Raw genomic sequence first — 24939 nt, forward strand, 5'->3', positions numbered from 1 at the left:
TTTCTCAACTGCCAGATAGCACGTGCTTATCTAAGGAAGGAACACAAGCTTTTTCCTATGCCTTTTCAACACCTGTGGAGGAATTTGGGATCCATAAACGTTGTGTAGGAGATGTTGCAAAAATTTGGATTTTTTAGTTTGAATTAGAAGACTGAAAAGAAATATGCATTATTTGTTCTTGAAAGGGAGGGAATAACTATTTTTAAAAATGCAAAAGGAGGAGTCCATTGCACAAACTTCTAATTTATTTGATTTAGAGAAAATTTATGTTCTCCTGAAAATAAAGACGTAATTTTAAAAGTACAAAGTAAAGTACACCAAAGTGAACATGATGCAACTTGACCTGAATACAGTCTTTCCAGATCCCAATTTTCTTAAAGGTAGGGAGTCCACTTTATTAGAGAAGCTATAATAACCAGTCTTCTCAAAGAGCGAGTGAAAGAGCACCTCTCCTCTTTTAGCATGTACTCAGAGTTCTGAAAGTTATCTCTTCATGAAGACCATATTTATATCATCAGACTTTTCTATATCTGCCTTTCAATCTGAACAACATCTGCCTTCTCCACTGAAAGGCTACTGGCATTTCTGTGAATCCTACCTTCTGTGCACCCTGGTGGAAATTGTCCATTTTTCTGAAAGAAACTGGGTCATGGAAGAATCCTAACCACAGTGCCCTGCATTTGCAACCAAGAGGTCTGAACTGTGTCACAAGCAGGCCCTATTCTGTGACTTCACTGGACTGAGGTGTAGTGACAAAACCTGCAGCTGTGACACAGTGTATTTGCTCCCTGATTTATTTATCCTCAGGAGCATGCCTGTCCTAGATGCCTTGCAATAATGAAAAATGCACCAGTAAAGGAAGCAAGCCTTTCCTTAAACAAAGTCAGGATATTTTCTATCTTACATGAAACCAAACCTTTTGACAACTCTTACAGCATACAATGCTTCTGAGGCCACAGAGCAGGATAGTGGGCTCAGCCAATACATTAGAATGCAGCTGAGATGTGCTTCTGGGCAGTGTTGTAGATTTTTTTTAAAACCACATAGCACAGGGTAGTGCCATATAGACTTTACCACATGTGTACAGGTGCAGACAAACAATATCAGTCTGGTGTCAGGATATTGTTGTTCTGAGACATCAGATCTTGGTGACAGACTTCATGAGTCCCAGTCTCCTACATCTGCGCTGTTGAACTCTGCTTCATGTGAACTTCTGCATCCTCCCAAACAGATCTTCCTGTTTATGCTTACCTTCTCTCTTGTCCCTGTATATCCACTGCCTTTTTATATTTCCACACTAAATCTGATGCCTATTGATTCACTCTTCCTTCTGGTCTCTCTCCTATGATGCCCATTACTTTTAAGGTACTGTAATGAATTCCTTGCTTATTAACATTTACATCTTTAATTTTGCTTGTGATATAAGCCACTTCTTTTCTTTCATTTTAATATGATCCTTGCTTTACCTTCTAATTTCCTGTCTTTGTTTCCCTGTTGACATATTGCAATGGGAATGTTTCCTAGTTTTGGCCAGGACCTGGAGGTTGCTCTGTACCACCTCACTTCATTGCCGGGGATGAGGAGAAAGGGACTTCCAGGCTTCCAAGAAGAAGGGCATGGCTTCTGGTCCTGAAAACGTGGGGCATTTTCAGACATTGTTCATTATCTCAGGGTCCATGTTGAGCATTTTTATATGTGGATCACTGTCTCTCTTGTATACTTTTGTTATTAATATTGTTGCTGTTACTGTCCGTTTCCTTCTTTTGTTGCTGTTTCCAGTAATTTGTTCTTATCTCAACCCATGATCTGCCTTTTGTGTCGCCCGTTGTGGTGAGGGGGGAGGGGAGTGGCTCATGGTCTTTCTAGTGGGAGTACTAAATTGGGGAACACCATTCCTAAACCAGGACAGAATGTAAGCTCTTTGGGACAAGAAGCCTTTTCAAAGGTGTGAAAATGGTGTGAAAACTGTACTACTTCAGAAATATTTTTTAGTAGTCTGGTGTGCTAGAGTCTGTCAGGGAACACAGTATACCTATTGTCCTCTTGATTGTGGTAGGTGTTACATTCCAGATTTGTTGCAGAAATTCTCCAAAGTGTAATAAAATACCATGTTACTAGCATGAAATTGCATGCTAGCATGAATGTCAGCAATTTGTACTTGGTACTCATTTTTTTTTCCTAGTTGTCTGATATAAATATTCTGAAAAACGCTGCTGATTGTTAATCGACCCTCTTCTTTGGCATGCATGTTGTCATCTTCATCAGGGACACCAAGAAAGATAGTGTTTAAGGAGCATACAGCGTATATTCACTTTCAAGAGTGGATATCAAAGCTTTACACTCAGGAGAAAAGAATGTTAACAACCATTCACTTCTGAATTTTTTTTTAAGCATTCTATCTTTAGGTATATCTGTAATTTCAGTCATTGATATGGGGTTTAATTTGGTTTCATTGTAGCGTATCTTTACATGCCTTCTGTAATTTTTGTGTTTCTTTGTTTGATGGAACAAAGTCTCCACTTATTGCCAAGCATATCAAGATACTATCATGTGTAATTCTGAGTTTAGTTGAACCTGTCGTTGAGCAATTTCTTTCTTGGTGATTTGCTTGCTGTGTCCAGGACCTTTCAGTTATTTTTCAGAAAGTTCACAAAATTAACAGCATTCCCTCATTTGCAGAACAGACTAATACTTGATGTTTAATGCTTACAATTTCAGTATTGGATGAAGTATTTGTTTGAAAGAATGTATTACCAATGCATTTTGGCTTGCTGCTATCACTTTCCCCAAATCAGGCCAATATTTCAAATCTGAGCTTGCCAGTATCTTTCGCACTCTGTTGTCCTGGCACCTGATGTCTATACTGCTAAGTACTTGATACCTTGGCTGCACTTCTGCTATCTATCAAATGTCTGGACCAGGAGCATCAAAACAAGAAAGTAATGCTTTGTGGCAGTTATTTTGTGAAAAGGTAGAGTACTATTTCATCAAATCATCTAATTACAAATATTGTTAAAACAGCTGTGGCTCCTGATGTTGAAATCAGGTATAGAATCTAGGTATAGCACAAAACCTGACATCATTCATGAGAAATCATTAAATTAAAGCCCATATAGTGTCTAAATTTTGTTTGTGTTTGTGATTGATACACTTTGACACTAAAGTGAGCAGATGTAGAACTGCTTATGGGAGCAATACTAGTTTCTGCCTAGACTCAGTTATTAGGTGGCTTCATGAAAAAGTAGAAATTGCTCTGGGAGACAGAGGTTGCTATTTTTAAGAAGTAAATGCTTCAGTCTTGGCATTCAGAGACTCAGCTCTGTGGGAAGCCAAATTCTGTAAATTTAATATCTGGAATAACAGAAAAGCTCAAGGAGTGCTGCCAGGTGCATTCAGCTGGCATGTGTCTGAAGTCCTTGGGTGAGATTGATATCATATGTGCACACGTTCTATTGTATTGTATCCAGAAATTAAAAGCTATTTGTCGTGGTTTAACCCCAGACGGCAAATAAGTACCACACAGCTGCTCATTCACTGTCTCCCAGCAGTGGGACTGGGGAGAGAATTAGCAGGGTAAAAGTGAGTAAACTCATAGGTTCAGATAAAAACAGTTTAGTAATTTAAATAAAATACAGTAATAGTAACAATAATAATAAATTTTAATGAAAGGCAAATACCAAAGAGAGAGAAATAAAGCCCAAGAAAGACAAGTGATGCAAATGAAAGTGGTTGTTCACCACCAAAGGACGGATGCCCAGGCAGTCCCCAATAAGCAGCCCCCTCCAGCCAGCTGCATTTGCTGAGCACGACCCCACATAGTCTGGGATATCCCTTTGTTCAGTAGGGGTCAGCTGTCCTGGTCACATCCCCTCACATCTACTTGTACACCCCCAGCCCACTCAGTGGTGGGATGACAAGCAGAAAAGCCCCTTGATGCTGTCTGCGTAAGTGCTACTCAGCAATAATGAAAACATCCCTGTGTTATCAGCACTAATTCCAGCAAAATCCAAATCACAGCCCCTTACCAGATACTGTGAAGAAAATTAGCTCTACCCCAGTCAAAACCAGCACACAGATGAAACAATGCTTACATTCATGCTGGAATTCTCAGCCAGCACTACACAGCTGTCATTCTGGTTTTGTATCTGTTATTGTTCTGTTCAAGTCATTCTGGAATAAATAGTTAAAATGTTAATTGACATAAATTGATGCTGTTGTAAGGTGCATTTTGAGAGGGGTTCTTACAGAGCCATCTAGTTGATGCTACTTAGTTTCAGTAAGAAATGCTTGGATGATTAAAATAATTATTTTTAGACAAAAGTGAAAACTGCCCTGTTCTTGAACAGGAGGAGACACGATGCATCGAGATCCTGTGTAGCTACATTATTGCTCACTTGGCTGCAATATTGTTTCTGTCAGCTATTGACTCCATGTGGAAGAGGGTTTTTAGCTCTCTTCACTATTCTTTCATGCTCATAGTTGTTCTGCTTCACTTTATGAGGTATTAGTGCAGGTTGTACATATATTATGTACGTATATTCTATGTACTTCTGTATTTGTATTCCTCACATCATCAGGAGAGACTTGGCAGCACTATGACTCTATTGTGCTGCAATATAATATGCTGCTATCGGTCCTTACAGATGTTGGCTTATATTCATTATTCCTGGGACAGGGCGAGTAGGACAGGGATTTACTGCCTTAAATGTGATCACTTCCATGTACTTCACAGTGATCTTTAGACATTCAGACACTTCAGCCATGAGGTGGATCCATGCCTACCGTAAGGATACTGCGTTTCTTTTTTGTCCTATAAAGTTTGGATCCTTGTAATTTTCCTCCAGGAATTCTTAGCATATTCCATTAGTTTTCTAGCACAATGTATGCAGAATTGCATTTTTGAACATGTTTCTTGTGACTCCATTTGTTGGAGAAGGGAGAAAAAGAGGGAAAATTTTATAAAATTAAAATGTTTGTCTGTGAAAGATCATTCTTTTATGCAGAGAAAAATTCAAGTGATACTTTCTGCATTCATTACCTTTTATGAAAGCAGTCCCATCTCTAGGGTATGACATAAGTACAAATATACTACATTTTGCTATAGCTTTATCTAAAATCAATCAGTGGATACCATTATGTTTGCTGAAGAAAAATAAGATTAGGATTAGAGATTAGAATATCTGTCTTTTCAAACTGGAAGGGTTCAGTGAAATGATCAGTACAGCAATTCTATTTTTTTTTTTTTTTTTTTTTTTTTTTTTTTGATCCTTGTATCACTCTTGGTTAGTAAACATGAACATGGTGAAAAAGCAACTGGAAACACATTGTCCTTCTTAAATTCTTCAATTTGCTTATATGCTCATGAGGGTATCAATATCTAGGATACATTACAGATGGTATAGTTATTTCATTATGCTACATAAGCTCAGTTTTTCAGGTAAGTGAAATAAAAAACTAGATTCCAGTTACATTCCCTTTATGATTTTACAGCATGTAATTTTAAAGTATTTTTTCCTAATTCTGTGTCTCCTCATAGCCACCAGAAAGAATTCTGCCCAAAATGTCAGGTTTGGTGCATTTCTATCTGCCTTGTGACTGATCACAAATTGTTGCTTTCTTTCACAGCCATATTTCATGGATTTGAAGTAACATTAGGGGATACCTACCTTTTTGCTTGAAGCTTCACAGAGAGATCGATCCATGTTCCTTTATCCTAGCCAAATCCTTGAATAGCAAGTGCAAGGAAGCTCTAAATTCTTACTTAGTAGACATGACCCAACAGAGAGAGATAAATAAGCCACAAGTTTAGGGTTGCTTCTACCTATTAATTGGTAATAGGAAATAGTATCTTTTTCCAGGTGTATTTACTATTTTGTGTTCTTGTACTGCTTCCATTACTGCTCTTAAATTGCACTCATAAAAAAGGGAACTATCACTATTCCTACTTTACTGATGGGAAATTGAAGTATCAGGTCTTTGTCTAGCCCAAAGTCACACAGGAAGCTAACAGCTGAGTAGATCTCCCAAGGAGTATTTTTGTAATTCCCAAATCTGGAATCATCATTTTATGGTCCCTGAATTATTCATTTCCCATTGGAAATAATTACCATAGAGAACTTATGCGTTTCCAAGGCTTCTATCAGGTAGACCACAAGCATATCATAGCACGGTTTCTATGAGGCGTGTGTATGGCTTTCTTGAAAACCTATTTCACATGTTACATTTATGTATGTATATATTAGGGATTGGCCTTTGTTGTTTCCATGCATTGCATATGAGGTATATACACAGAAAAGAAATGAATGAATACATACATCTCATTGAAGAGAGATAAAGTATAGCCAAACTTATTAAAAAATATCTTGGCTGGGAAATTACAGTATTTCAACAACAGCAGCCCGCACAAGCACTTTTCCAAGGGAAATGGGTTCTTCATCTCTCTCGTTAAAGGTGAAAATCTTTGCTGTGTGTTGGTAGCAATAGATAAAATGTAGTTCTGGTATTGAGTAAACAACAATTTTACTACACAAGGTACTAGTAAATGTTTCTCTGATATGTCAAGTAACAAAGAGTGTAAAAATATATGTGTTCAAGTGGTTTTGATCTGCTGAATTTTTTTTTCTTACGTAAAGGTTCAAGTTAAATTATAAAATTAATTATGCTTTATTTCCTAATTTACAGTTCATTAGATTTGATTTTAGGAAGTGTTTAAGGGAAAGCAAAATTATTTCGTATGTGTAACTCCACTTTCATTGTCCTCTATTTCTCAGTCTCCTAAAGCAAGTACCAGTGAGAAGCTGCTACATGGATAATTATATATGTGCAAGTGGTATGATGTAAAGAACCTCTGTGTTCCAGACAACGAGGTCTTGCACATCAGCACAGTACAGAGCATGGTAAGAATAAAAAGAGAGCAAATTCATCACTATGCAGTACAAATATAAAAGTTTCAGAATTGAAAATTAATGCCATAGCTAAGAGAGTGGTCAGGAGAGAAGCCATGGGCTTGCATATATGAAATTCAAAGGATACCTTCAAGACTAGAGGATAAAAAACTCTTCAGAGAGGAATATCCAAGGCAGGTCAGAGGTCTCTTTCCTTTACTACTAAGGTTTCAGGAACATTACTTTGAGCAGTGAATTTGTTATGTCAGTGAAATTACTGTTTTTCAAAACATGACATTCAGAAACATCATTTTAAAGTATCTGTTACAAACAATATTTGAAAATAACAATTCTTCTGTAAAGCACTGGTTAGCCACCTGTGTGCACCTATGCCTGAGTGAGATTACAAATTTAGGAAAATGTATACCTGTGTTCCAAACTGCAGAAAAAAGAATTTCATGAACTCCTAGGGGATCGCTTACTGTCATTTACCACTTTAGAACAGGACTAGACGTGCTGGCTTTGTCTCAGTGTGCTATTATCTACCAGAAATTGTAACAGCAGCAAACTATTCAAAACCAATCACCACTGTGTGCTTGATGACTCTGCTGACTTACTGAACTCTGAGTGCCTTTAGCTGAGCAGTTGGCAATAAAGCTGCTGCTGGTGGCTGGCCATTCCATCTGACTTTTTTACTGTCTGGCTTAATAATTCAGTGCAAGTTAGCAGTAAGGGATAAAACATGGTAAAATTTGAAGAATTTCAGGTTTACTTTTTGTTCTGTGAATTGCAGTGCATCACCTGGGCTATGACCAGTGCCCTGTTTGTGCTCTTAGCCCAGAGCAGTGAAGACACTTTGCTTAACCTTTTCAAGTGTGTGCAGCACCATTTTGCAAGGACTGCACGGGCCGCCAGTTGTCACAGCATTGCTCTCACTGATCAGCTGAGTATCAGCTGATGATAGCACACCTACACGTACTAATTTTGGGATATATATGAAGCCTTGTACAGTAACAATTATGGTGTCAAGCGCTAAAGAAATTAAAAATAAATGTAAGAGATTGTGTGAGTTGGTGGGCGATCTTTTATTTCATGATAGTCTGTGCAGGTGCTCACATCATACCACGTGTTGTTCTGGTTGCTGGTTCAGGAAATCTGATGGAACCAACATATTGTAAGGTCGAAAGGAGAGTGGGAGTGAAGCCAAAAGAATTTGGTGCCTTTAACCTAGAAAAATGAAGATCTGAGAGGGAATATAACTCCTACCTACAAATGTTGCAGAGATGATAAATATTAGAGCATGAGAAGAGCTAAAGAACTATGCTGACATAAAACCAAATGGGTATAAACTGTCCAAAGATCAGTTTAGGATTCAAAATATAACTCTTCTAACCATTGAAAGCTGCTGTTCTAGAACAAATTTTGTGGGTGCTAACAGCCTTAACACTTTTATGATAGAGCATGATAAATTTCAGATAAGGATTGTAAGAAGTAGCTGTCTATAGACGTAAATATCCATACTTGGTGACTTAGGAAGTACATTTCTGTGATGTGGTTTAACTTTAGTTTTTATTTATTTATTTATTTTAATTCTTTCTTTTTCTCTAGTTTCTGGGTTTTTTTCCTAGAAGTTGAAACAAACAGGGTAAAGAGATAAAAATGTATGGAAAGCAATCTTGAGATTTATAAATTCTATTTTATAAGAGGCACAGTGGTAGGTTTTCCTACCCTAGGTTTGGGGTTTACCAGAGGTTATTTTTAAAACTTTTTCTTTTGTTGATAAATAAGTTTCCACCTTTAAATAAACCAAGATATCAATACTGTATCAAAATAAAAATAAACAAAATGTGAGATGTAATTCAAATATTAATAGGCTTGTACCAAATTTGTAGAATATTCAATCATGTTTATATCCTGCATCTGATCAAGTTAATGATATTTTCTCTGTTAAAAATGGAAGTGAGATGGGATAAAGACAAAGTATTCAAACTATTCAAAAGATAGGAAAAAATTTCATCCAAGACCTGAACTTGTGTGTCCAGTTAATTTTTTACATAGCAGCCCTTAAGAACCACTATGCTCCAGAAGTCCAATTTTTTTTATATTGGTAAGTATATTGCTCTGGTGAATTTGACCATTTTAATTTGCTGTACAAAGAAATTTGTTTTCCGACATAAATCTTCAAATGAGAATTTAATTTTTTCAAACCACTGCTTTAATGCAGCTGTGTTGTTTTATACTGGGGAGAACCAAACTGTTGCACATACTTAGCTCATAGTATAAAACTATTAGATCAAAATTCTCTTTCCATTTAGAATTATGCATCCACACTGAATTAGTAACTCAGCAGATCAATATTTAAAGTGTTGCTCAAGGACTTCATTGCATAAATCCCATTAATGTTAATTCCTAGGCACTGTGCTGAAAACGTACCTTTAAGTGTCTGTCAGACCAGCGATTCTTATAAAAACTTATAAGCCAATTTAATTTGGAAGTAGCACTCTAACCCAGTGCAAATGCAAGTTATTAAATATTAATTCTTTAAGAAATCAGTCTCAGGCTTTTAATCTAGAAAATAATTGTTGTCAATATATCTTCCATTGATCTAGGAATCTTCTCTGGTTTTTTTCAGGGGATTGTTAGTTTTTTACTACTTAAGCTTAGGTTTTCTGTTGATTTAACTTATCTGTCATTCTCATCTGAGAACTTTTTTCTTGCTTAAGTACTTTTGAATATGTAGAGAAAAATGAACCAAAAAAATGTCATTTGTAAGCTGTTTAGTCATCTTATGCTATATTAATAATACATCCTTAATTGTTAATCATTTGAGAAGTATTTCTTTTTTGTTTCCAAGTTAAACACACTTTTGAGAAATGGACAGTGTGCCAAAACATATCTTTCTTTTGCAATCTTTGTTAAGGTGTATTTAATACTTGCACTTCAGAATGTGTTAACAAAAAAGATATGTACCAGTAAGAGGTCTCAAAGCTAAGGGAAGGAAACCCTACCACAGTCATAATATATTTGCTGAAAAAAAAAAGCAGATGCTACTGATTCATAGAGATAATTTCCATGGAGGAAACCTTGAGTAAAGATACTTAAAAAGAGAGGCCTAGGTTCAAGAGCATAATTGCATTGAAGCTTAGAAAATGCAGGTAGAAAGGTTTTTTAAAGAGGGACAGAACTGTAAGTTTTGTTTGGACAGGGTGAACATGGTGTTATGGTTTATCCCAAATGTGCTTCATCAGTGCTAAATTTGATTGAGCCCTAAAATATGCTATTTTAAAAATTATTTAAGGCCATTTGATCACACATAACATCCAGGTTGCAACATACCTTCAGTGGTATGAAATGGTTTAGCAGTGGTTTCTCACATTTCTGTGACCATGTATCGGAGCCTGCTGCTGCCTTGCCCCAAAGTGCTGTGGAACAGGCAGGTGGCCCCCCAGGAGCAGTGCCTGGGAAGAGCAGCCACCCCCTGGGCCATGCTAGGACGGCCCCTGACATCTCCCTGCTGCTTCTGCTGCTGCAGCGCTTCCCTGAGGGGCTCCCACTCTAGGGGAGAGCTTCATTTTGAGCAGGAAGCGTGTTTTGAGGGGATGGCTACTGGCTTCAAAAATAGACTTTCCTTCTTCCTTGAACCACTACAATTTCCACACTCAAGGAGACTCTGGGGGAGGAGATAGTGTTTCTCCACACCACAGGCCAACATGCCTGACAGAAGTGGCGTGACAAGGCTGTAAAGGAAGAGACTTCCTGGTACATTGAGGTCTTTTGTCAAGACCCCCTGTACAAGCAGTTTGAATCTGTTTTTATGGAGATACCCAGTAAGTTGAATCAGATTCTTCTAGACAAGTTTTATAATACATTTCTGCTCTTGTTCTGGTTCAGTTTCTAATGCAAAGTTTGCTTTCAAGTTCTCTAATACCTTCCACTTATCAAAACAACAAAAGCATTTTTCTTCTTATTTGATATTTTTCTTTTGGAGTGGTGTCAGGTAGTACAGCTGGAGCCCCTCATGTCACAGGCTTACTTGAAAGGAGCTAGCTGGGAAGCTTTGCAGACGCTTAATGTTTCTACAAAAGAAGATTTGGGGAACAATTTTAAAGGGAGAGGAAAGCTAACTAATGTTTAAGAAAGGAGAAACCAGAAAACTTGGGTAACTGCAGGTCTGTCATTTTGCTTTCAGACTCAAGTAATGGAGACCTAGAGAAGGGTAATGTTAAAAACAACTAAAAATTATTTGTGAAAAATCTATTTTAATTATTACATTTATCATTTTCAAGAGGTTAAAGATTTTGTTATAAAATTAATAATGTTGGAAAAAACAGGCTTAAAAAAGCCTTTTGCATAGTTTAATAAGGCAACAGATCTAAATGTACTAGAAGAGCACAAAGTACATGGCATAGTTTTTTGGTTATGTGAAAGATCTCAAATGTCAAATGAGGAACTAACTGCTAGATTATAACAGAAACATGATGTTTAAGAAAAAGTATTCTTGGTTGTATTTAAATTTTATGAAACAAGCAACTGCAGAAAAATTAGAGGTTGAGTAACTGTAAATAAAGAGTGAAAATATCACTGATGCAGAACAACCTTGCTAAGTTGACAAATTAAGAAAAGAAGCAGTAGGCATTTCATTAGGGGAATACATCTGGAAAAGGAACATTAATTATATGTGTAAAAACAAGGAATCCATTCCTCAAAAGTGCTCAGTCTGGAAATGATTCAATGGTTCATATTAAATAATCAGTCTGACAGTGATCTCAGTGGAATTCTATGGTATGTAGAGCTAAAGTGATCCTATGTAATCAGGCGGATATCACATAAAGCAAAAAAAGGACCTTCACTCCCATTTTTGGCTGTGTGGTAAGAGTTTCTCCAGTGCTTCTGAGGAGTTTCTGTAGTTCTGAATTCAGTGCTTGAAAAAGTTGAGTACTTCGGAGGGTTCAGTAAAGAGTCCCATAAATCTCATCAGAAGGGATAATAGATGTCATTATATAAAGGAAAATAGTTTCATAGAGTACAAAGAAGTAAGTGCAAAGTCCTCTTAGTTTAATTGTGAAAATTTAAATACATAACTTAATGAGTATAGCTACATATTTGGAAGACAGAATTTTGATAGTAGTGGGTTTTTGCTGTATCAGGCAGTGGCACTGAAGACAATACAGTATTTTTAACAGTGAAGGAAGGAAGTTAAGCATTGTCTCATGTTATCAAGAGTTGTGATGGATTCTTCATCACGGTCATTAAAATAAAAGCTGAATGTTTTCCTGAGGAACAAAATTGTGTTTGTCTTGAAGCAGAATTAGCTGAATAAAGTTTTTTGGAAGGTATAGCAAGCCACATGTACAGAGAGGTTCTTTCTCTTTTCAAATATGTCAGTCAGTTAAACATAACAATTTCTGATTACTTCATAGGCTTTCTACAAGAAGCATATTTATAGCCCCATCATTCTAAAATCTTATGTACAATTTTATAAAATGCTTGTTCTTTTCTTCTTTTCTTTAAGCAAATAGTGTTTTCTAGTCTCACTTTCCATTTAAGTATGGAGAGGTGAAATAAAAAAAATAATAAAGTACAGCTCTCCTTATTCCCAGGCCAGTTTCCTCCAACACCCTGTTTCCAAAGTATCACAAGTCATATTATTTTTGTAGGAAGTCATATTCCTCAAAGGAATCAGGCATTTATGTTTTTTTTGGCCAACGTGTTTGATTGAAGGGGAATTATTTGTACAGACATTGTATACATATTTGAGACTTAAGTTGAATAAAGACATGCTATTTCATGCACTGAGTGGCAGAAAATCACAGACAAGATTAAGAAGTGAAACTCTTGTTCTCCTTTCCTTTTCTTCACCACCGAAATAAAAAAAACCCCAAAAACATAAAGGGGTAAAACATATGGACCATTTCAAGAATTCAGTGTAATTGATGTCTTTCTAAATTGGTCGAGCATTTATCCCTCCGTACTATTGAATGGTGTAGTAATTTAGCTCATGGGAGTAAATCTTCTGTGTAAAAGGAAAATTGCATGATCACTCTATCTTATTTTAGCAACACTGTTAGACATACTCACACTTATTTCTCATTTGATGAGTTCTGTGTCTGTCCTTTATTAGCCTCTTTAATTCCTTCATGTCATTGCCAAAAACCCAGCTTTATGCAGTGCTGCTCACATAATCCGCTGGCTTTCCATGAAATACTGTTGGAAGACACTGGCAACCTTTAACTGTGCTTTTATCCTTTCACAAAGTAAACTGCACAATTTGTGGAAACAGTATTTACCTGCCGAGGACTCTTTATTGATCCCACTCAGTGCTTGCTACCTTTGGCACAAGTGGTAATCATGCAGACTAAAATAGCATTCCTGAAGTACTTCCTTGGTCTTTATGACCCCCAAAGTACTGCTTGCACAAAAGCAAAACCACTACCTGTTAATCATTTTGCACTTTATATTTCTCACCTGACAGGCATAAGTTTATCAAAATTTTTCTGAACACCCCTAGTTTTAAATAAATAGAAATTTTGTCTTTCCAGAGATTAATTTCTAAATTCTCTGATTACTTATTTTAAAGTGGGCTTTAGATGTGCCCAACTTTGATTAATAATGTTTTCAAAGATGCTTAGAAATTTGCCAAGGTAAATTCTGCTATCTTCTCAAAGCTTGGGCCGTGTTTGTGTTGTCACAGAAGTTCCTATTTTCTTGTGGTTTTCCTCACCACTCCTTTTCATAATTATTATTGGCACACAACAGTATTTCTTCTCAAATAAATATGTTTCAAATAAAGCCTGTGATTTTTTTCCCATCTGAACCAGTCTACTAATTTCTATATTTTCATGTGTCAGGAATGTATTTAGTATGTCCTTGTTGGAAAAGGCATACTGTTCTTTGCACCAAAGAGTTCCTGAAAAGATACTTAGCTGCTAAAGAAGACAAAAACATTGATATGATAGATTGCTGACAAGGTTTTTTCCAGCCTGTATGAACTTACACTTTACAGAATGTTATTTCATTATATATTTTTAAATATGCTTCTTATTTACCTCTGTTAATCTCTGTGAGTCTCAAAGTAGCCACCTATGCATTCCTATTGTCCAGGTTCTTGTACATTTAGCTGCTTGGTTTCCTATTTCAGACAAGAAATTGTAATCATGATGCTAAATATGGAACCATGTTTGTAACTAAGCTGTTTTAGAGGACTTTGTTGCAGTTTACGTAGTTATTGTTATCATGTTAATAACAATATTGTCTGAACAGTAAAAAAAGAGTGGGATAGAGCAAAGCAAAGTTTACAAGCACGTAGACCCTACAGTGGAAAACTATATTTCAGTTTGAAAATGACAGACATTCACTTAATCATTGTCCCTAGCTGATATTTAATTAAAGCGTATATGCAATTTGAATTAAATGCCTCGTCAATTTGAAGGTCATGTCAAATTGAGGTTTTTGTAGATAATGGACTAGTGAAATATGCTTTAAAGTGATTATTACTGGTGTGAATGATTAGAGAAGAAAAGAACGATGCATACTGAATCATTCATTCATATATATGCGTGTGTATGTGTATACATATATATGTTTGGACTCTTTCTGAGTTTCAGAGGTGTGTATGTGTACCAAAAATATAGACCAAGTAGTGCCTCATATCACAAAAGGTCATTTTCTGTAACAGAAGTCCTTGGCACATAGGCAGTTTCCTGTCTACAACTTCTATGTAAATGCCAAGTAAACTGTTAAAGCAAGTTAAATGTCTGTGGAGTGTCCAGCATAAAATCCCTGCTTTCCAGTGTCACTTAAAGCCTACTTTAATGTCCTTAGTATCTCTATTGCTTACTTTTCACAAAAGCAATTATTTTGCTGAAAACACAAGTCATACTCAAGTTAGCCTTTATCAAAGAAACCAGACCTGGCCTCTGTAGGGAGAGTTTTGTACAGAGTAGAACAGTGCTTCCTGCCCACTCTTCTTAGTTCTTAACCTTTTCCACTCCCCACAGGAAATCCAGATCATGCTTTAATAGGCTAAATGGCATGTGAAACATTATCAGTGGAATTGCTACTAATTATGAAATTCTGTAGTCTATTAATTCTGAATTCTCTGGTTTCTGGGAGATCCTGGTTTGCTTCCTTCTTTCCTTGTTGTGATGGGATTTTCAAAGCCAGCTATATGTGTAATTTGTGTGGACACCGTACCTTACTGTTGGAATTGTGTTATCTGGCACATTAAGGCACCTCATAAACTCATTCAAAAGAGACTTTCACCTTTCTTCTGAAAAGATGAAAGCTCTTTTCTATAGAAAAGCAATTTAAGTCTGACCAGGAGGGCGGATTTAGAGATTCTAGACCTTATTCCAATGCATATTTAATTCTGAAATATCTAGCTAGTAATGAAGAAAGATAGACATGGGAAAGAAATTAAAATGAAGCTTGCAGCTAGCTGCTTAAAATTATCAGAGCAAGTGAAAACTCAGTGGCTGGTTTCCCAGATGCTATTGCTCATCAAGGCTCCAGGCCAGTGAAGAGGGAGCATTATGGAATTTGGTTAATAAAGTTATATATGATGTATTACAAAACTCCTATAATAAGCCTTTGCAGAACTGTTTCTAGGCAGTTCATTTGAAGTTGGATTCATATGTGATTCCTTCCAAAAGTAATTCAATGCCACTGAAACCAGCATCACTAAACAGAGTGTTCAAATATATGCACACAAAAGGGTAGATCTGGGCTTAATTTTAATGTTAAGTTACATGCATTCAGAATTACCTAACTCCCAAATACTGTTGTTATGTTTATTTGTGCTCTAAAAACAGTACAATACACATGCATTCAGTCAAACATGAGTCTGACACATTTCCAGTTGTAGCTGCAGTTTCTTGAATAGGCCAAAGTTCAGTACAAAAGTTTGCAAGCCTTAGGACACCTCTCATTGAAACTGATATCTGATATAAAAACGGAAATCAGGTGAAGTTCTCTTTCCATTGAGGTATCCTTGGAAACATTTCCTCAGTACTTCAGCACGGTAAATTTTACTGTGTTTACAGAGAATTAAGGATTTCTGAGTTTTCCTCTAGAATCTCAGGTTTTCATTGCAGAAGTGAATTTGCTTGAGTAGACTAGAAGAGGAGAAGAAGCTTAGTCCTGATTAGACAGGTTGGAAAGAAGATTATTGTTGAAACTTGGAAGTTCATTGTTGCCCAGAGGACTAGTGAAAATGAGAAAGGTTTCTGTAATGATCTGAATGGGCTTTGGATCATTTTTATTTTGGCCAAGTGATAAGGAAGAACACTGATTTCAGGGATGTAGGAGAAAGATCTAAAACAGTGCTATATTTCTCAATTTTTTGGGTTCTTAGCAGATGGAGATGCAATGCAAAAGCTTTTTCATGTGCTCTGTCCTAGACATAGGCCTAAGAAAAGCAAATTGCTCTTTGCACTTCTGCATTCAACAGGAACAAGGATTTTAATGTGTGCATTCTATGATACTGCTGGCTCTTCATCTGTCCAAGGAGCTGGCAGTGGCAGCTTACACCATTATTAGTTCATCACTGCATAATGAGGTCATGCTTGTGAATCACAAAGCTACCAGTTCCCTCGATACACAGGTCATGTGTCATGCCAGGTGCAGAATTACTGATACACTTGCCTCATTCCAAAGGTTGTTCTATAATTCATTCACTAAGGAGTTTGTAGCCCATGTGATCCTGAAACAGCTACCACAAATGTGAATTTTGTGTAGCACCCTATATGTTATGTTTGCACTCTGAATAATGAATGAAACAATGGCACTGCTGAGCAGTCTTTATTGTGGTTTTGAGTACTACTAAATTGTATCTGCAATTAAATCAAACATTTTCTTTATCAACCCTGAAAATTTAATAGTTAGTCCACAATATGAAAATGAATGTTGGTTGGATACCTTTTTGCTTATTGTTGCTGCTGTTATAAACTTCCTCATACCATTTTGTTCCTGTCCCTTACATGGGATTCCTCTAATAAACTTTTCTGATCCTCATGTTGCTCTCTATAAAAATTCATGGTCATGAGAGTTATACAAGTTATTGCAAGAAAAATTAAATTCACAGTCTTACAGAATTCTTTTTTATTCTGTATTATTTGAAGAATAATCAGGAGGTACCCGCAGTGAGACTATTGAAATAATGAGAGTGGGAAAGAGATGGTTATATTCAATAGTATTCTCCATTTCCCCAGTACATTTTGCTGAGCTTGCAGAGATTTTATTTCTAGGGCACACAGGTAAATAATCTTGCTATTGAGCGATGATACTCTCTGCAAAACTCTTTGTTTTATCAGTGACTAACACAACTGTAGACCTGTAGCAGGGTTTTGTTAAATAATTCTGAGTACAAATAATGAGCATAAGGTATTTCACTCATCCTTGAACTGTGCTTCAATAACAAGTTAAGAACTAAAATCTAATAGAGGTAGTAGAATCTGAGTAAGTTGGTTGTGAAGCAATATAAAATTCATATGGAGTCACTTTTGTATTACAGAGTTGCACTTTGCAAATTTTATTAACGTCCTTAACTGCATCTTGCAATGGCAAATTCAGTTTAATAGACACCTGGCAAAGTTCGATATTTGAATGCATAAACTGAATTTGTGCACTTTTATGGGAAGAAGGAACTATTACAATTAAGCCAGTATAGGGTTTACAGTTTACATGTGCAATTAGCCACTGATTTCACATGCACATTTCTTTTCACAATGTATTTGGGAATCAGCAGATTAGATCCTTTTGTACGAGGTAAATTGAGCATGCAAATATTATTTCTTTTGAAATGCAATAACAAACAAATAGCTCATTTACTTGCATAATGTTAATTGGTTATGTTAACCATATTCATGAATGCACATTTTATCTTTGCTACTTGTTTCTCTAATTCTTTATAGTACTGTACAACTGTAGAGTACATAGTCCTAAACAAAGGATCTTATCACCCTGTATTGTAATAAAACAATAAATAACATTGGGTCAGGCTTTAAAAATAGCTTCATAATGCTGCCGCTCCAAGTCAGGCATCTAGTACAGGGAAGATTATTTTCAAAAGCACTCAGGACCCAGCAGTTCCCACTACGAATGGTGAGAGCTGATGAGTAGTAAGCATTTTTGACACTCTAGCCTCTTGTTCATATCAATTGAATTTAAACTGTATTTGCCAAAAAAATTCTGTGTTGTCTTCTACTAAAAACCTCTTCTCCAGAGAGATGCATTATTCCAAGTACTACAGCTGTGAACCTGATTCTTTTCTATTTGAAGAAGTAACTAACTAGTATAACAGATGGGCAGGAGGAGGTGAAATAACTGTTGTATACCTAGCACAGAAAATGGAAAAAAACTGATTATTTCACCAGAAGCTGTTTCTTGTCCTGTTCTGCTTTTGCAGATTTCTGCTGGATCTGTTCTTAAATGAAGTCGTAATTGTACAAGTTCTACAGTAATTTTTATTGCTTTTTTTAAAAAAAGATACACACAATTTAGCTCAGTGCCTGTACATATACTTTTCAAAACCTTGTAATAATGCTGCCAGTTGGTGAAATTAGATATTTATCATGTGAATCTGGCATTAGAAAACAGGGTCAGAAAACCTGGAGGATAAAGATTTATATCTATTAACAAAAAAGAAAAGTAATGACCATGAATCCCAATAATTTCCTACATTATTCAGCTAATGTGTTTCAACTCTGAACAAGAACTGTCTTCTGCAATAGAAGAAATTAGTCTATTTACAGTCACTGGCTAGTTTCTTCACTGGAGCTGGCAGACATCAGTGTTGGAGAGATTTTCTTGGCTAATGAAAGACGAAGAATGCCTTCAGGAAATAGAGATTCCAGCTTTCATGATCCAGTGATGTGAAATTTTGTTATCTGTTTTTGAAATTCTAGCTTAAAATGACCCTTCTCTTTTATTCTGAAAAATGAAGAGAATACTCAGATACATTTGAATTTGGCAAAAACTGTCCTGGAAAATTGGCATTTGTTGATTTTTTTTTCAACTAAGGCATCAAAACTCTAATTTTGTCCTGCTCCTTCCACTGATTTCTGAGACTGACCCATAGTAATGTGGAGGAGCTTTTCTTGCAGCTTTTGGTTTACCTGTATCTTTGCTAAGATGACAGAAACATGTCATTTCTGTACTTGCTGGTTTTTAGCCTGTCATCAAATTCATTAAGAAAGCACTGAAAAAGAGCTAAAGAAAAGGCATAAATATCCTGATTTACTAGAGGTGACAGCAATTCTACTGTATGAGAAATAAAAAATAATGTATAAAGCAAGAGTTTGTGGTAAAAGAAACATCATTCTGTCCTCTCATTGTGTAGTTACCTTTCAAAAGTTGAGAAAACTTTCTTTTCAAAACCATCGTTGAGATAATTTTTGTTTTACCCTGTGCGCTTTACATTTAATTAATTGCTCAGTTTTATTAATCTTATTCAGTACAAACTATTTTTATTAGAGGAATAGTGTTGAATTTGAATTAAATCAAGCTCCCAAGAAAGTATACCTTCCTTTCATGAAGAATACTCCTTTCATGAAAGGACAACATACTCCTTGCAAAAATATAATTTCTTTTCATGAAACTGAAACGAGTAATTTGTAAAGTATAATTGTTCCATTTAGCCATGAACTAATTGAAAAGGAAGGCAAAAAAATGGTTCAATGATCACTTATGTGCTATATAAAAGATAAAAATCAAACAGAGCAACAAAATGAACAGTGTTCAGAATGCTAAATCAAATGTGGCAGAAGCAACTTTGAGTGTTTGGACTAAAAACAGCAATGGCAAAAGGGTTATAACAGAATTACTGAGTATTTAGATAAGATTTGTGAATTCCGTTATTTTTGTTCCCACACGTGAGAAAATCTTCAACTTTGATAATAAATGACAAAAGGAAGAGCAGTAATCAGATGGTGAACAGCCTGTAATTTGGAAAATTGTATCTTTAGTCTACTCAACATATCCAATTACCAATCAGCTTGCTTTTGGTACATTTGAGGAAATAAGACTTAATTTGATAAGTAACAAAAAATTAACCAAAAAATGTTAAGACTATTATTTACACATGATGTATTTGCTAAAGGAAGCTTTACTTTTATGTGTAGTTTTCTAGCTTTGTGTCCAAAACTACCTGCAGCTTTAGCAAAACTTAGTATTATCTAGATTAGAACACTATTCTTGAATTTTTCTCTGGACAGAAACAACTAAAATTTCCCTATTTATTTTATTACATGGGGATAAAAAAAAAATCCAACAGCACAGTTTGAATACAATATTGCAGTTTCTCTAATTTATATAGAAATTATTTCCCCTGCTCCTCATCTTCAGACTGAGAAGTACTGAAGGTTCTCTTTAAATTAGTAGTAGTAGTACCAGAATTAATAATAGTAGTAGTAGTAATAATAATAATAATAATAAATAATATTGGTTAAGAATTTTAAAATGAACTATAGCATATTAATTATAAATCTTGCCAGGCATGACCTCAGCTACAGTGTAAACTCTTACTCCAGAGCTGCTGGAGTCATTTAGATTGAAAAATTCAGTAAAGAGATGAGAAGCTCTTTGTATCCTCTGGTGATTTTTCTCTATGGGAAGGATCATTTTGTGTCTCATGAAGCAAATATTCTGACATGGTTCTGATCCTAAGTACTCTGTTTTATAGGAAGCTTAAGGTAACAGAGCTCGCTGCTTCTTTTCTCCCTCTCTGTTGAAGATGTCCTTCACAGAAATGCAAGGACTTTTAAAGTGATTTCCAGGCTTTCAATCCTCCTCTATCAGCTGCTTAGCACCTCAAGCTAATCTAACTATGATATATGGTAAATATTTTCCCTTGCAGGAAAAGTGCTTAAAGTTATTTCTATGCATTGATTGAGCACATTAGGCTAATATTTATCCTTTTGAAATCTGGAGGTTTAGCAGTACACCACTTAATAGCTATGCACTGATTATAAGAGGTAATTATACATATCAAGGAATATTAAGTCCCTTATGGAGGAACCATCACAGATATTTTAATGGTGATTAAATCTGGGGAAGCTGGAGTAGTTTGAAACACTGCTTATTAATTTCAGAAGGTGCATGGCTCTCTGAGCATTGCATATAAATACGAGCACTAACATTTATGGATTTAATGACATTTTGAGCATCAGGAATGTGGCCTTCAGGTTTCTTGCTGCAGTTGGGTGCATTTGTTTGTTTCAGAGGCTGCTCTCTTTGCAAAGTTCACATTGTTTCCAAACTGTATCAGTAGGGAGTAAGATCTTAGCAATGATGTTTATCCCCTTTGTTTGTGCTTGAAGGAGTTCTTTAGCCAATGTGATCTCTGAGTTTTCGGAATCCTCTTAATGTACATTTCCTTGATGTCTTTCTCCTAAACAATTACCACTACCTTTTGTCTTCAGTGTTGCTGCACATTGTTTCATTGTTTTCTCTTGCTTTTTGAAGCCAAGGACCTAGTACAGGACTAGTTGGAGAGCTGTGCCATTCTAATTTTACCTCACCAAAAAAAAAACCAAAAACCAACCTAATTAAAAAAAAAAAAAAAAACCCACCTAAGGAAAGGAGAAATTCAGACTTCCCAGGAATCTTTGGGAATAGGTTTTTTCTCATGGGCATTTATTTAGATGGGCAGTTTTCTCAAATAGGCATGCACTTATGATACATTCTATATTTGTTCATTTAGTTGGGGTTTTTTTTAAGATCAGAGGGTCAATTCTGATGTTCTCTATGGAATGAAAATTTGTTTTTTATATTATGAGTTTACTTCAGTCGTGGATGACAGGCAGCGCCTTCAAGTTTGGCATCGAGTATTAAAAAGACTTTTTTAATTTTCAGATTATCTTTAGCTACTGCCCTGACATAATATTGTGAAAGAACATAACAAAAACATACAAGAATCGTTTGCTGAAATATTGATACGTTTTTGTAGTAGCATGGAGTTAGTGTGATTTCACTGGCACCGCTATCAAAACTATAAATGCTATTCAGAAAATGAAGGCATAGACTGATCCCATTGACTTTTGAGATCTGCTTACACACTAGCCTTAAAATCTGACCTATTTTCTTTGCAAGTGCTATTTGGCCAGTGACTGCTTGTCTAATTCCATAGAGTTACGTCAGAGATTGGTACATGTACAATAAATATATGCCCTTTTAATTCCCTTATGAAATGGAGGACGTGTTATTTATTATGTACAGTGATGTCAGACAATAACTTAATTTTTTTGCAATTTTATCTTGTTAGCCTTGGATGTAGATGGAATGCTAACTTGCAATTACCATCTTCAGATAGTGTATGATAGAGTGATCTACAGTCCCACAATTGATTTTAATACTTTTTAGTCTAGACACTCTTCATGTTATTGTTTAAAGAGCAGGTCAGCTTTCCAAAATTATTCTGAATATGCTATAGCATGTTTCCTTGCCTGTAACTATAAAATACTGGTTTTGGATATAAAATTTGGGTTAGATTCTTATCAGGGGTTTTTTGGATTTTTTTAACTGAAAGGCTCTTTTATGCTGAACAATGGGTTGTTGTCAGCTGTCTTACACCCATGCCTCTCCTCATAGATAAAGAATGTACCACCATCTTCTGTCACCATCACTGTCTTAGAAACAGGGATCCTAAGCCCAGAGTGTGAGGTGTGATTTGCTGTCACTGGCACAGCTCACATGAGACAGAGATTAGAGTCTCACCTTTCCCTGGTCCCCTAGACCAGTTGAACAGTCTGCAGTGCTGGAAAGGGCTCCCATTTGTGCCAAAAGGGGATTCTGTACTGACAATGTGCTTGAAGACCAACTAAGTTTCATTCTGAGTTTTCCTCTGCAACCCTGGTACAAGAGGACTGGGAAGAAAACATAGGGGAGAAAATGCTGTGGGAAGTCAGGAAAGCTCTGTAATTTTTAGGTTACCATAATTAAAATGTAAATCTAAATTGATTATTTACATTAACCCGGGTATTTTTCATTAATGCTACAAATTATTGTCTAAAATAATTCAGCTGTACCTTCCAGTTTTTTGCCAAAGATTTTATCAAACTTTCCCTCAGTTTTGTCCAACCTTCTCTCTTGAATGCCTTCACATTCTCATTTCCCTGTTGTAAAACAAGGAATGTACCAAGAACTACATCTTCTTTGACAAGGATGATGCAACATTTCCTTGCTCAGTAAGTGAAACTTCTCACCTGTTGCTTCTTCTTGATTTACTAATAAAATTTGTGAAGACAAGGGAAATGAATGTGCAGATGTCTGTTTTATCTCTTGGATTAAAGATGCAACAGAAGACACTGACTGAATATAAGAGAAATTGGAAGCATATCCTGTGATATATTTGCAATATACTTTATTATTTTCCCCTGAAATAATTAATATTAGGTTTAGAAATCATCTATAAAGCCTGAAAACTCCATGGTTACATCACAGAACACAGACCATTAGAGTCATGTGGACATAAAGTCCACCTGCTGTGAATACTAGGCTCTCCAAGAGCCACCATCAATGCTTCAGGAAAAAATTAAGAAGTATATAACTATTTGCATTTCATAAAAGATAAAGTGTTGGACCTTCAGTAACTCCAAACTCCTTTGGGCAAGTTGTTAATCTGGCTTGATCCACTTTGTCTCTATCTTCCTCTAATCAGTCCCAAGTTGCATGTATTGTAAGAAAAAGGGGGTAGAAGTAGTCCTAAGTATTGATTCTCAGAGATTCATATACTGTTAAAGACTTTCTCTCAGCTATGGGCTATTTTAATTACAGGTAGATTAGGAATTTACAAAAGAAGGCAACCAATATCCTAAAATCAAAACTGCCTAAACAAATTTTATAACTCAGTAAAATAGAAATTAATATAAATCATAATAAAAAATCTGTGGGTAGAATCATTAATGAGCAATTTTATGTAGAAAATAATGATTTTCAGAAAATGAGTTATATGTTTATGATGTATGTGCATATTTAGAATCAAAACTGGTCAGTGTTTAAATTAGAAATATCGCACAAAATCTTAAAATACTGAAAAACCCTGGGCTCAAGAACATAATGCATTGCTGGATATGAAAATATAACCAATAATTTATGTTGATTGCACAGTATCTGTTTCTCTTGCAGAAATACTGGAAATACGCTCCTGCATATTTGTGTTTGAGAGAAGAGTGGAGGATCTGTCATTTTTCTCTAGAAATATAATCTGTGGTTTTGTGTTTGGCTGCAGTAATTTGATAATGAAAAGTTCTGTGAAAGGTTTTGATGAGAATTACTTGGGAAGTTTAGATAGAGGTTCACTTTTCTTCAGCTCTTTCACATGTTAATTCCACTGAACTATCAACTGAAAATATCTTCCTTTTTCTACCTGCAGTTATGACAGTTTCAAATGTACCTTTTGCAGGTGATAGCTAATGTACCATTCCTCAGCAGCATAGCTTCTGCCTTGCTTGCCTGGTAATAGTGACTCTAGTGTCAAGTTTCCTAAATCATCGTGCATTACGATAAACTGAGCTGTGTGTTTCTGATTTAGAATAGAATATCTGCATCTTTTACAAATGTGTAGATCTGTAACTTTTGGCAGTAGGGCTTCGATGCAGATATGAAATTTCATAATAATTTTCTTATTTAGCATTAAAGGTGTGGTTCAGGTTAATTCTGGTATCTTCAGAAGCATGCAATTTTTTGCAATCTGCTGGGGTTTGCTTTTTTCATTACCTTGACTAATAGTCATGCTTACTTACTTGATTTTACCTTTTTTTCCCACATCTTCATGTTTGCCATTATTTAACAAATGTTATTTTGAAGTATTTCTTCAGAGTTTCCCAATATTTGTGAAAAATACTGACCACAGTCAGAGGAAAAGAACTTTTTCTCATCCTTATTTTTCTCTGGCGTAAGTTCATTGCCTTTTCTGCCTCGGTCTTTGACAAAATAGTAACATTCTGAAGGTCTTTTAACACTGATTGTTTAGTTCAGTCTGCAAATCCTAAGCCAAAATTATAGGAAAAGTCAGTATTTTTGCTGGTCAGGCTGAAGATTTATAACACACTTTTCAGCA

At 35.8% G+C, this 24939-nt stretch overlaps 1 protein-coding gene across 1 annotated transcript in view; it reads left to right on the top strand.

Moving 5' to 3' along the window:
* The window catches only part of PARK2 (parkin RBR E3 ubiquitin protein ligase), a gene marked incomplete at its 5' end in the record, with an annotated part of 569778 nt that overhangs the window by 331351 nt on the left and 213488 nt on the right, over positions 1–24939 (top strand). The gene's annotated exons all lie outside the window — the stretch shown is intronic.

This window comes from Corvus brachyrhynchos, unplaced genomic scaffold (assembly GCF_000691975.1).
Source record: "Corvus brachyrhynchos isolate BGI_N302 unplaced genomic scaffold, ASM69197v1 scaffold70, whole genome shotgun sequence".
Classification (NCBI taxonomy): Eukaryota; Metazoa; Chordata; class Aves; order Passeriformes; family Corvidae; genus Corvus; species Corvus brachyrhynchos.